This window comes from Emys orbicularis, chromosome 7 (genome assembly GCF_028017835.1).
Source record: "Emys orbicularis isolate rEmyOrb1 chromosome 7, rEmyOrb1.hap1, whole genome shotgun sequence".
NCBI classification, from domain to species: Eukaryota; Metazoa; Chordata; order Testudines; family Emydidae; genus Emys; species Emys orbicularis.
In genome coordinates, this window is record NC_088689.1 from 9,082,581 (window position 1) to 9,095,184 (window position 12,604).

The following is a 12,604-nucleotide window of genomic DNA, read 5'->3' on the forward strand; positions in this document are numbered from 1 at the left end:
TGCTACTTGTAGATATTTTTATCTGTCTCTGTCCATCTGGGTAGTACCAATACATACCCATCATCCTCTTGCGTAGGTACCAGCTTGACGGGTTCCCAGAGCTCAGAAACCAGCTTAGCTGCTCCACACTAGCAGGGAACTGGAAGTACTGGGGACTGGCACGTGAGCATCCCACTCCTTCAGAACCAGCGTAATGGCCACAGCAGGTCATATTTAGCAATTGGAGCAAAGTTCACACCAGCCAAGTATGTAGCTGAGGACATATATGCCCCATTAAGAGTTGAGCTGAAGGATATATCTATGACTTAAGGGTTTGCCCAGTGCCCAGAACCATAACATTTAGGGACTGTATATAATGACAGAGCCAGCACCTGGCTTGGTAGTGATACTGCACAGCAATACTTGTACCTGAGGCCGGGGAAGAACTTGTGAATTTGGCAAACAGCCTCCGAAGGATTTTGACAGACACAGTGAGGGAGGAAGTACCGTAATTCTGCATGAGCCCAAACATTCAATAGGTCCTGCTCCTCCAGCACAATCTAGACTGAATTTTCAGGTGGTCATCCTGATTTTAATAGTCCTAGTGGGTTATAAGGCGGTTAGGGCAGTTACAGAACCACTCCAAGACTATTAAAGGCTTTATATGTACAACAACACAATTTGATTTCCCACAACTATCACTCTAAATTGCTACATGGCTTCTTTTCAGCCCTGTTCATGCCCTCCTAGAGCAATGGGATTTTACTGGCAGAAATATGCACAGAAAATGATCATCAGTTACTTGTGTGAGTATTCAGGGAACCAAGCTTTAGATTTGCTCATGCAAGTATGTGTTCCAGAAGTGCTTATGAGCTCATCCAATCAGAGAACAGAAATAATACTGTCTGAATTGCTTGACCACTCTCAGCTAAGCAACACAGCCTGAATTTTGAACATTGGCAATTAAGCCACAGAATAAAAATTAAAAGGATATGAAATTTGAGGAACTCACAATTTGCCCAGGATACAACAGGTGCAGGAAAAGAGTCTGATGTCACTGAATACATTATTTGATGTGGATTATTTACTCAGCTCTTAAAAAAAATGAACTTGATTCTGTTGGGTTAGAGTAGTGCAGTTCCTGGAGGCCCTGTGCTGTTGATTCCCAGGCACAGATATTGCGGAGGTGGGCAGCCGTCATTTGCAACAGCTGCAGCTTTCAAATGGTCTTAAAAGAAAGCCCAGGCAGGTGCATATTACAATTATCTTACCTGGTGGTGGGAGAAACCTGAATAGCTGTAGCAGGAAATGGATGGTCTGTCTTAATAACACAGTGGCAATTAGGGTGATCAGATAACAAGTGTGAAAAATCAGGACCCTTTGGGGGGCGAGGGGGGGGGGAGAGATGTAGTTGCATTGCGTATATAAGACAAAGCCCCTAATATCGGGACATCTGGTCACCCTACTGGCAATAGTTATTCAAGCTCACTATAATAATATGGTCCTTTGTGCTGAGCATAGTTTACCTAAATTTATTTCAAATGGATTCTTACTGAATCAATAAAATTTCCCACCAATGTGATAGTTTGTCTCCTATTTTAAATGATTAAAAAATTCATTCCTGGGCAACCCAATCTCATCAAGTGAATGCTTATTCTACAAGCACTTGTCAGTTGAAATAGTCTCTTAATCATATTCTTCAGCAAAGCAAATAGTGGTGTTAAAAGAAACAGATTCACTCTTTCCATTTCAAAGCAGAGAAGAGATTAGGTGCTCCATACCTAAATGGTGCGTGGGCAGGCTTGCAGCTGAGCTAAACAATATATAGATCTTGTCAAACATGCTATTGTCTTTCCAGATCAAGGCAACTTTGTACTTTTAAAAAAGAAAATGAGGGAAGCCACAAAAACACAGGCTTTGAAAGAGCCAGTAATGAGATGCAAATGACCTACAATCAGAGACCAGGCATGACTGTTGATAGTGGGAGGGGGCACACTTTTTGAGCTGAGCCTCCCCATGAGTTACAATTTTTCGTTGCGCACCTCCCCCCCAACCCAGACAAAAAGAGGCGAGTCAGGGTGGAGATGGTGCTCCCTCCCCAAGTTCCCGCCATGCGGGGCTGAAGCCTGAGCCCCCCTGAATGTTCCTCTGCTTGGTAAGGCAACTCTCATCTTTTCATGTACTGTGTATATATACCTGCTTACTGTTTTTTTTCACTCCATACATCTGATGAAGTGGGTTTTAGCCCCCGAAAGCTTATGCCCAAATAAATTTGTTAGTCTCTAAGGTGCCACAAGGACTCCTCGTTGTTTTTGCTGATACAGACTAACACGGCTACCACGCTGAAATCTGATTTAGAGGTTCTGGCTGTATGCACCAGGGTTCAGGGTAGGGCATATAAACCCTGAAAGAAATCTGGAAGGGCACATGACCCCGCATTCCCCTCCTACATGTCACCTCCGCCTACAATCACACTAGGAAGCAAATGGTGATCTGACGAACAGGCCACTCACAAATCAGTTTCATGGGCTTCACACTGAGTTAAAGGTAGCCCATGTTTTCTCCCTCCTGCCCAACTCTTGTGCTTATTTACCCAAATACAGAACTCCAAAGCAATGTCCAATTCAGCTAGATGCTAAATATGCTGACACCGTGCTCTGCTTTACTATGATATAAATCATAACCACAATAGGTTTTCCCTCCTCCATTCCTTCTCCAGATGAAGGAGAGAGCAACTTTGGGTTTTGGCGCTGGAACTGGCTGTCTCTGGGGATTGCAATGGGCTATCAAGTCTTTCATTTCTATGATCCTGTTTTATACTGAAGAAATTTTATAAATGGTTATAAAATTGGTTTAAGACAGCCAGGCCTATTCTTGGTTTCAAGACCATCAATCTCTTCAGCCCATCTTGATCTTGAAGCCAGTGTGGTAAAAACAGGTCAGATCACTAAAGACTGGGTTTGCATTGTAGCTCTAACCATTTTGAAAAACAGTTACATTCCCCTTCCCCCCCCCCCCCCGGCGTAGACAGGCCCAAAGATTCTGGTGTTGCTCAAAGCCATAGTGACTCAAAGAAGTTGCTGTCTGGTAACTGATCGGCCTACAAGAAACAAAGCATAGCATGCTGTAGCCAACTCAAGTGGAACCCTGGAGCTGGGCAGGTAAAATGTTGTTACCTGAATTGGAATTTGCCCCTTTCTTTTCTATTCAGGTTCTTGCACTACAACTACCACTTTAGTATCTGAGCACCTAATCATTAATAGGAGCTGAAAGGACAGCCTTTGGCATGCCAGCCCAATCACTTACCCATTAGGCTACAGAGTTCGGCAATTTTCTGAAAAGTGCAATGGGATCTAGTGTCCCCAGCTGATTACCACTCTATTTAAACATGGCACCTTCAGCAGAATCCCAACTTAACCCAATGCTACTGTATCCCTTTAGTCCTGATGCTGTAAGGAAAAGATGGCTTTCCTAATTACATTACATTACATGAAATGGTCTGCCTCCTCCATTCGCTCCCACCTTTCTATACATTTATTTTAATTGCAGTTTTGTTTTTTCTAAAGTAGGTTGAATGGGAAATTTTTAACCCACCTGGTACCTGCATAATATGATTAAAGCTGGAATGAATCTGGAAGGTAGATATTTTCTACTAGCCGCTTAGTTTTTTTGATAGCTGAATTTGAGATAATGAGAACAATGGAGAAGCGACACTGCCAAAGCAGAAAACGGGGCTAATGGTTAGGACAAGAAAGACTCCGAATAAAGGAATTTGAAGCTTCACACTACAGGTTTCAATTTGCCTGGTTTGCAGTAGAGCAGGAACAAAGTAATATTTCTGCAGCTGATAGCATATGAGTCACCAGCTAATGGGATCTTAATGCCTAGCAAAAACCGATGTCATTGCCCATCACGAATCTGTGAAATGAACATGCCTTGTCCAGCATCTAACACATTTCTACACACTCATTCAGCTGATAGCTGAGCTCCTCTCCCACTCTCCGTGCACACATCAAGCATTGCTTCTGATCAGCTCTGATTTATTGTTATGGGCATGTGACTTATTTGATGGTAAAGTGCTCTTATCCTTTTGTGATGAGTAAGAGCTGTTCTTTCCTTATTAATAGTGACTTAAGAGGGAAACTGTTGGTTAATCAGCAGGCATTATATGCAAGTACTTTTTTTTTAATCCCCTTCATGTAGAATACATCCAAGGTAACATGACACAAATTGGAGGACTGAGCAAAAAGAAATCTGATGAGGTTCAACAGGGTCACGTGCAGAGTCCTGCGGTTAGGAAGGAAGAATCCCATGCACTGCTACAGGCTGGGGACCGACTGGCTAAGTGGCAGTTCTGCAGAAAAGGACCTGGGGATTACAGTGGATGAGAAGCTGGATATGAGTCAGCAGTGTGCCCTCGTTGCCAAGAAGGCCAATGGCACATTGGGCTGTATTAGTAGGAGCATTGCCAGCAGATCGAGGGAAGTGATTATTCCCCTTGTAAAAGGGTTTGCGCCGGGGCTCGACCCTTCAGGACAGGAGGGGAGCCACACCGACTCCCTACTGCACGAATTAAACAGTCCGTTAGCTCAGGACTCAGCCCCTCTGGTCCAGGGGGCTGAGGAAACCACAGTCAAGAACCCAGGCCCTCTGGAACAGGGGCTGGGCAGGCAGGCAGTCACTAAGCTCAGGCCCTTGGATGCAGGGCTGAGCACAAACAGTCAATAAGCCCGGGCCCTTTGTAACTGGGGCTGGGCGAGCGAGTCTATAAGCTCAGGTCCTCTGGAGCAGGGGCTGAGCACAAGTAGGCTATTAGCTCTGGCCTTGGGTCAGGGCTGAGCACAAACAGTCAATCTAGCTCAGGCCCTCGGTAGCAGGGGCTGAGCACAAGCAGTCAATAAGCTCTGGCCCTTGGAGGCAGGGCGGAGCACAGATAGTCAATTTAGCTCAGGCCCTCTGGAGCAGGGGCTGGGCACAGATAGTCAATTTAGCTCAGGCCCTCTGGAGCAGGGGCTGAGCACAAGCAGTCAATAAGCTCAGGCCCTTTTCAGCAGGGGCTGAGCACACACGGTCTATAAGCTCTGGCCCTTGGAGGCAGGGCGGAGCACAAATAGTTAATTTAGCTCAGGTCCTCTGGAGCAGGGGCTGAGCACAAGCAGTCAATAAGCTCAGGCCCTTTTCAGCAGGGGCTGAGCACACCCAGTCTATAAGCTCTGGCCCTTGGAGGCAGGGCGGAGCACAAATAGTTAATTTAGCTCAGGTCCTCTGGAGCAGGGGCTGAGCACAAGCAGTCAATAAGCTCAGGCCCTCTGTAGCAGGGGCTGAGCAGACCGGTAGTCCCTTAGCTCTGGCCCTGGGTCAGGGCGGAGCACCAATAGTTAGTTTAGCTCAGGCCCTCTGCAGCAGGGGCTGAGCACAAGCAGTCAATAAGCTCAGGCCTCTGTAGCCGGGGCTGAGCACACAGGCAGTTTAGGAGCTCGGGCCCTGTGTCAGGGCGGAGCACAATAGTTAATTTAGCTCAGGCCCTCTGCAGCAGGGGCTGAGCACAAGCAGTCAATAAGCTCAGGCCTCTGTAGCAGGGGCTGAGCACACAGGCAGTTTAGGAGCTCTGGCCCTGGGTCAGGGCGGAGCACAAGCAGGCAATTGGCCTAGGCAGGTAAGGGACTCAGGTTCCTACCTGCGTTGGGTGAGGGGGAAGCCTGCCACCTGTGTGTAGGGGTGGCAGGGGGGGACACAGGCCCACCCACTCCACTGTGTCCCAGCCCGGGGCCCTAGCAGCGATTAGTGTCGCTGCCGGTCAGTGGGGTATCCTGACCGAAACACACTGCCATGGGCTCATAGGCCTCTGTAGCCTGACTGGGGTCGGCTACCCCCGGGCTACTTCCATTATCCCCCTCAGGGCCTACCTCGTCTGTGGCACCGGCTGCGGTCCAGTCCATCAGTGGGGCCTCCTCTCGGCCGGGGCTTGGCGGCAGGTCTGGTAGCTCTGTAGGGAAATCCGGCCACTGGTCCTCGGGCGGTTCCTCCGGATAACAACAGGGCGGGAAGGATTCTGGCGGAGCCTCTCCTTCAGGGTTGCTGTGGGGGAGTTCCACGGGCGCTTCCCAGCGACGGGAGCGGACGGGCTCTGGCGGCTCCTCCTCGTAATGAGCTCGGGGCAGCTCCGGCCAGCTACGGCATCCACCTCGGGCCTCCGAGGTATCCTGGCGGGGAGCTCCCGACCGCACGTCTGCTCCCTGCGGTGGCCGGCGCCTGACTGAGCTCTGGCTGCCGGCCTTTATACTTCCTGTCCCGCCCCTTGACTTCCGGGGGGCGGGGACAGGCGGCGGTGGCTCCGCCCACTTGGGTGTTTGCGCCGGGGCTCCCTCTTCAGGACAGGAGGGGAGCCACACCGACTCACTACACCCCTCTATTCAACACCTGGAGTATTGCATCCAGTTTTGGTCCCCCCACTACAGAAGGGAAGTGGACAAATTGGGGAGAGTCCAGCGGAGGGCAACGAAAATGATTAGGGGGCTGGGGCACATGATTTACGAGGAGAGGCTGAGGGAACTGGGGTTATTTAGTCTGCAGAAGAGAAGAGTGAGGGGGGATTTGATAGCAGCCTTCAACTACCTGAAGGGGGGGTTCCAAAGAGGATGGAGCTCGGCTGTTCTCAGTGGTGGCAGACAGATGACAGAACAAGAAGCAATGGTCTCAAGTTGCAGTGGGGGAGGTCTAGGTTGGATATTAGGAAACACTATTTCACTAGGTGATGTGATGTTTTTGACTTTTATCATTTTTCTGTGTGAGTTTATTCTAAGGCTAGGCTACACTTAAAATGCTATAGTCCTCTTATCACTGTAGTTAATCCACCTCCCCAAGATGGAGAAGCTAGGTGGATGGAAGAATTCTTCTGTTGGCCTAGTGCAGGCTTGGTTGATGCAGATACACGTCTCAGGGATTTTTCACACCCCTGAGAGATGTAGCTGTGCCGGTGTTAGTTTTCAGTTAGATCAGGCATTACTCTTAGGGTATGTCTACACTACAGGATTAATTCGAATTTATATAATTCGAATTTAGGAAACCGATTTTATAAATTCGAATGTATTCGGCCACACTAGGCACCATTAATTCGGTGGTGTGCGTCCAAGCTACCATAGTAGCATCGATTTCCAGAGCGTTGCATTGTGGGTAGCTTTTACATAGCTATCCCATAGTTCCCGCAGTCTCCACCCCCCTTGGAATTCTGGGTTGAGACCCCAGTGCATGATGGGGCAAAAAACATTGTCGCAGGTAGTTCTGGGTACAGCCTCCCCCTCCCTCCCTGAAAGCAACGGCAGACAACCATTTCGCGCCTTTTTTCCTGAGTGAACTCTGCAGACTCCATTCTGCATCAAGCATGGATCCCGTTGTGCTCCAGAACGCAGTCTTGAACATTATAAACACCTCGCGCTTTCTCGTGGAGTTTATGCTTACACAGGACCAGAAACAAGAGGCGAGGAGGAGGAGGAGGCGGCGATTGCAGCGCAGCGACCAGCGTGATGAGGACATGGACACGGACACAGAATTCTCTGAGACCGCGGGCCCCGGTGCTTTGGAGATTATGATGTTAATGGGCCAGGTTATAGGCTTTGAACGCCGATTCTGGGCCCGGGAAACAAGCACAGACTGGTGGGACCGCATAGTGTTGCAGGTGTGGGACGATTCCCAGTGGCTGAGAAACTTTCGCATGCGTAAGGGCACTTTCATGGAACTTTGTGACTTGCTTTCCCCTGCCCTGAAGCGCCAGAATACCAAGATGAGAGCAGCCCTCACAGTTGAGAAGCGAGTGGCGATAGCCCTGTGGAAGCTTGCAACGCCAGACAGCTACCGGTCAGTCGGGAATCAATTTGGAGTGGGCAAATCTACTGTGGGGGCTGCTGTGATGCAAGTAGCCAAAGCAATCACGGAGGTGCTGCTACGAAAGGTAGTGACTCTGGGAAATGTGCAGGTCATAGTGGATGGCTTTGCTGCAATGGGATTCCCTAACTGTGGTGGGGCAATAGATGGAACCCATATTCCTATCTTGGCACCGGAGCACCAGGGTACCCAGTACATAAACCGCAAGGGGTACTTCTCAATGGTGCTGCAAGCACTTGTGGATCACAAGGGACGTTTCACCAACATCCATGTGGGCTGGCCGGGAAGGGTTCATGACGCTCGCGTCTTCAGGAACACCAATCTGTTTAAACGGCTGCAGCAAGGGACTTACTTTCCGGACCAGAAAATAACCGTGGGGGATGTTGAAATGCCAATTGTTATTCTTGGGGACCCAGCCTACCCCTTAATGCCATGGCTCATGAAGCCATACACAGGCAGCCTGGACAGGAGTCAGGAGTTGTTCAACTACAGGCTGAGCAAGTGCAGAATGGTGGTAGAATGTGCATTTGGCCGTTTAAAAGGTCGCTGGCGATCCTTATTGACTCGCTCAGACCTCAGCCAAACCAATATCCCCATTGTTATTACTGCTTGCTGTGTGCTTCACAATCTCTGTGAGAGCAAGGGGGAGACCTTTATGGCAGGGTGGGAGGCTGAGGCAAATCGCCTGGCTGCTGATTACTCGCAGCCAGACACCAGGGCGATTAGAAGAGCACACGATGAAGCGCTGCGCATTAGGGAAGCTTTGAAAACCAGTTTCATGACTGGCCAGGCTACAGTGTGAAATTTATGTTTGTTTATCCTTCCTGAAAACCCGCCCCCTTTATTGACTCATTCTCTGTAAGGAACCCACCCTCCCCCTTCCCCCAGCTTGCTTTCAAAGGAAATAAAGTCACCATTGTTTAAAAATCATTTATTCTTTATGAATTGATTATAAAAAGAGGGAGAGAACCTGAGTGGGGTTTGGGAGGAGGATCAGCGGGAAGGAAAAGCCCAGTAAAAAAAGGTTAAGAAAATGGCAGCCTTTTGCTTGGGCTGTCCACTGGGGTGGAATGGGAGGGTGTACGGAGCCTCCCCCCCCCCGTGTTCTTACACATCTGGGTGTGGAGGCTATGGAAAATGGTGAGGAGGTAGGGGGGTTATACAGGGGCTGTAGCGGCACAGAACCTGAGTGGGGTTTGGGAGGAGGATCTGCGGGAAGGAAAAGCCCAGTAAAAAAAGGTTAAAAAAATGGCAGCCTTTTGCTTGGGCTGTCCACTGGGGTGGAATGGGAGGGTGTACGGAGCCTCCCCCCCCGTGTTCTTACACGTCTGGGTGTGGAGGCTATGGAACATGGTGAGGAGGTAGGGGGGTTATACAGGGGCTGTAGCGGCACTCGGTTCTCCAGCAGCCGTTCCTGAAGCTCCACCAGACGCCGGAGCATGTCTGTTTGCTCACGCAGCAGCCCCAGCGTTGCTTCCCGACTCCTCTGATCTTCCTGCCGCCACCTCTCATCTCGAGCGTCTCTCCTCTCCTCACGTTGGTCCCTCCTGTCCTCACGTTGGTCCCTCATGTCCTCACGTTGGTCCCTCCTGTCCTCACGGTCACTGGCTTCTTTCCTATACTTGCAAACCGTCTCCTTCCACTCATTCAGATGAGCTCTTTCATTCCTGGTGGATTGCATGATTTCGGAAAACATCTCTTCTCTGGTTTTTTTTTTACGACGCCTTATCTGGGATAGCCTTCGGGAAGGAGGAGGGAGGCTTGAAACATTTGCACCTGCTGGAGGGAGTGAAAAAAGGAGAGAATTTTTTTAAAAGATACATTTTTCAGAACAATGCTTATACTCTTTCACGGTGTATACTATTCACATTACATAGCACATGTGATTTCTGTGCAAGGTCGCATTTTGCCTCTTAATATTGAGTGCCTGTGGCTTTGCTGCTAGAGATCACAGACGCAGGTCGGGGAAACAGAATTCACCTTGCATGCTGCCATGGTAAGCCACTGTCTTTAGGCTTCTGCGCCCTGCTTTCCCACATACCAAGCAAAGCCCGTTGTGCTGCAGTTTTCCTGTTAGCTTGTTTTCTGCTGCTGAAGGTTAACACCCCCCCCCCATCCAATTCTCTGGGATGAGTGCTTTATCCCTCCCCCCACCGCCTGGCTGGTATCAGGGAAGATCCCTGCAGGAACCAAACTAACAAACCCCCCCCACCCGCCATGAATTCTCTGGGATGAGTGCTTTATCCCTCCCCCCACCGCGTGGCTGGTATCAGGGAAGATCCCTGCAGGAACCAAACTAACACCCCCCCCCCCACCCGCCATGAATTCTCTGGGATGAGTGCTTTATCCCTCCCCCCACCGCGTGGCTGGTATCAGGGAAGATCCCTGCAGGAACCAAACTAACACCCCCCCCCCCCCACCCGCCATGAATTCTCTGGGATGAGTGCTTTATCCCTCCCCCCACCGCGTGGCTGGTATCAGGGAAGATCCCTGCAGGAACCAAACTAACACCCCCCCCCCCCCACCCGCCATGAATTCTCTGGGATGAGTGCTTTATCCCTCCCCCCACCGCGTGGCTGGTATCAGGGAAGATCCCTGCAGGAACCAAACTAACACCCCCCCCCCCCCACCCGCCATGAATTCTCTGGGATGAGAGCTTTATCCCTCCCCCCACCGCCTGGCTGGTATCAGGGAAGATCCCTGCAGGAACCAAACTAACACACCCCCCCCCACCCGCCATGAATTCTCTGGGATGAGTGCTTTATCCCTCCCCCCACCGCCTGGCTGGTATCAGGGAAGATCCCTGCTAGCAAAACGCGAAAAGCTCTGGGCCAATCCTCCCCCCCCCCTTGCACTTGGCTAAATGCAGGGAAGGATTTCTTTTCAGCCACAGGCAAACAGCCCAGTAGGAACGGCCACCTCAGTCCCCTTAATTAAATTCCCTTATTTCAACCAGGTTACCCTAAGCGATATCACTCTCCTGAGGATTACACAGCAAGATAAAGAACGGATGTTGCTTGAATGCCAGCAAACACCGGGACCATACGCTGCCAGGCTCTGTCAGGCAATGATACCAGATTACTTGCTACTAGCATGGCGTGGTCAAGTGTCCTACCATGGAGGACGGAATAAGGCTGCACTGCCCAGAAACCTTGTGGCAAGGCTTTTGGAGTACCTCCAGGAGAGCTTCATGGAGATGTCCCTGGAGGATTTCCGCTCCATCCCCAGACATGTTAACAGACTTTTCCAGTAGCTGTACTGGCTGCGAATGCATCCCAAGTGCTCAGGGCAAATTAATCATTAAAAATGCTTGCTTTTAAACCATGTTTTATATTTTAAAAGGTAAACTCACCTGAGGTCCCTTCCATGGGGTCATGGTCTTGGGTGCTGGCTTGGGAGGCTTGGGAGGGTACTTCAGTCAGGGTGAGAAACAGTTCCTGGCTGTTGGGGAGAACGGAGAGCTGGGTGCTCTCTGCCAGCTCGTCCTCCTCCTCCTCCTCCTCTTCCCCTTCCGCGGAATCATCAGGTGTCCCTGATGAGATTATCCCCAGCTCGGAATCCACAGTCAGAGGTGGGGTAGTGGTGGCGGCCCCCCCTAGAAATGCATTTAGCTCAGCGTAGAAGCGGCATGTCCGCGGCTCTGACCCGGAGCGACCGTTTGCCTCCTTTGCTTTTTGATAGGCTTGTCTGAGCTCCTTGACTTTCACGCGGCACTGATCTGTGTCCCTATTGTGGCCTCTCTCCATCATGCCCTTGGAAATTTTTTCATAAGTTTTGGCATTTCGTCTTTTCGAACGCAGTTCAGCTAGCACTGAATCCTCTCCCCATATAGAGATCAAATCCAGTACCTCCTGTACGGTCCATGCTGGTGCTCTTTTTCGATTATCAGCCTGCATGGTTACCTGTGCTGATGAGCTCTCTGTGGTCACCTGTGCTCTCCACGCTGTGCAAACAGGAAATGAAATTCAAATGTTCCCGGGGCTTTTCCTGTCCACCTGGCCAGTGCATGCGAGTTCAGATTGCTGGCCAGAGCGGTCACAATGGTGCACTGTGGGATAGCTCCTGGAGGCCAATAACATCGAATTGCGGCCACACTAACGCTAATTCGAATTGACAAATTCGATTTTGGCGCTACTCCGCTCGTCAGGGTGGAGTACAGAAATCGAATTAAAGGGCCCTTTAATTCGAATTAAATGGCTTCGTTGTGTGGACGGTTCCAGAGTTAATTCGAATTAAAGCCACTAAATCCGAATTAAAGGTGTAGTGTAGACCAGGCCTTACTGAAGGAATACTGGGACTCCTAGAAACCATCTTCAAACCAATCACCACACAAAGGGCCGTTTTCCTGCAAGACACTACCGACTTCCACCAGAAACTCCACAACATCAGTAATCTCCCCCAGAGCACCCTGTCACCTCCCTCACCATGATGGCATCACTACTAGTCATTAACCTGTCCCCAATGCCTCTCAGACATTAAATTAAATTAATGGAGATATCCTATCTCCTAGAACTGGAAGGGACCTTGAAAGGTCATCAAGTCCAGCCCCCTGCCTTCACTAGCAGGACCAAGTACTGATTTTGCCCCAGATCCCTAAGTGGCCCCCTCAAGGATTGAACTCACAACCCTGGGTTTAACAGGCTAATGCTCCAACCACTGAGCTATCCCTCCCCCCATGTTGGACAATCATGTGACATTCTGCAGTTACTTCCCCAGGATGGGGAGACAGTGGTGGAAGGCTGTG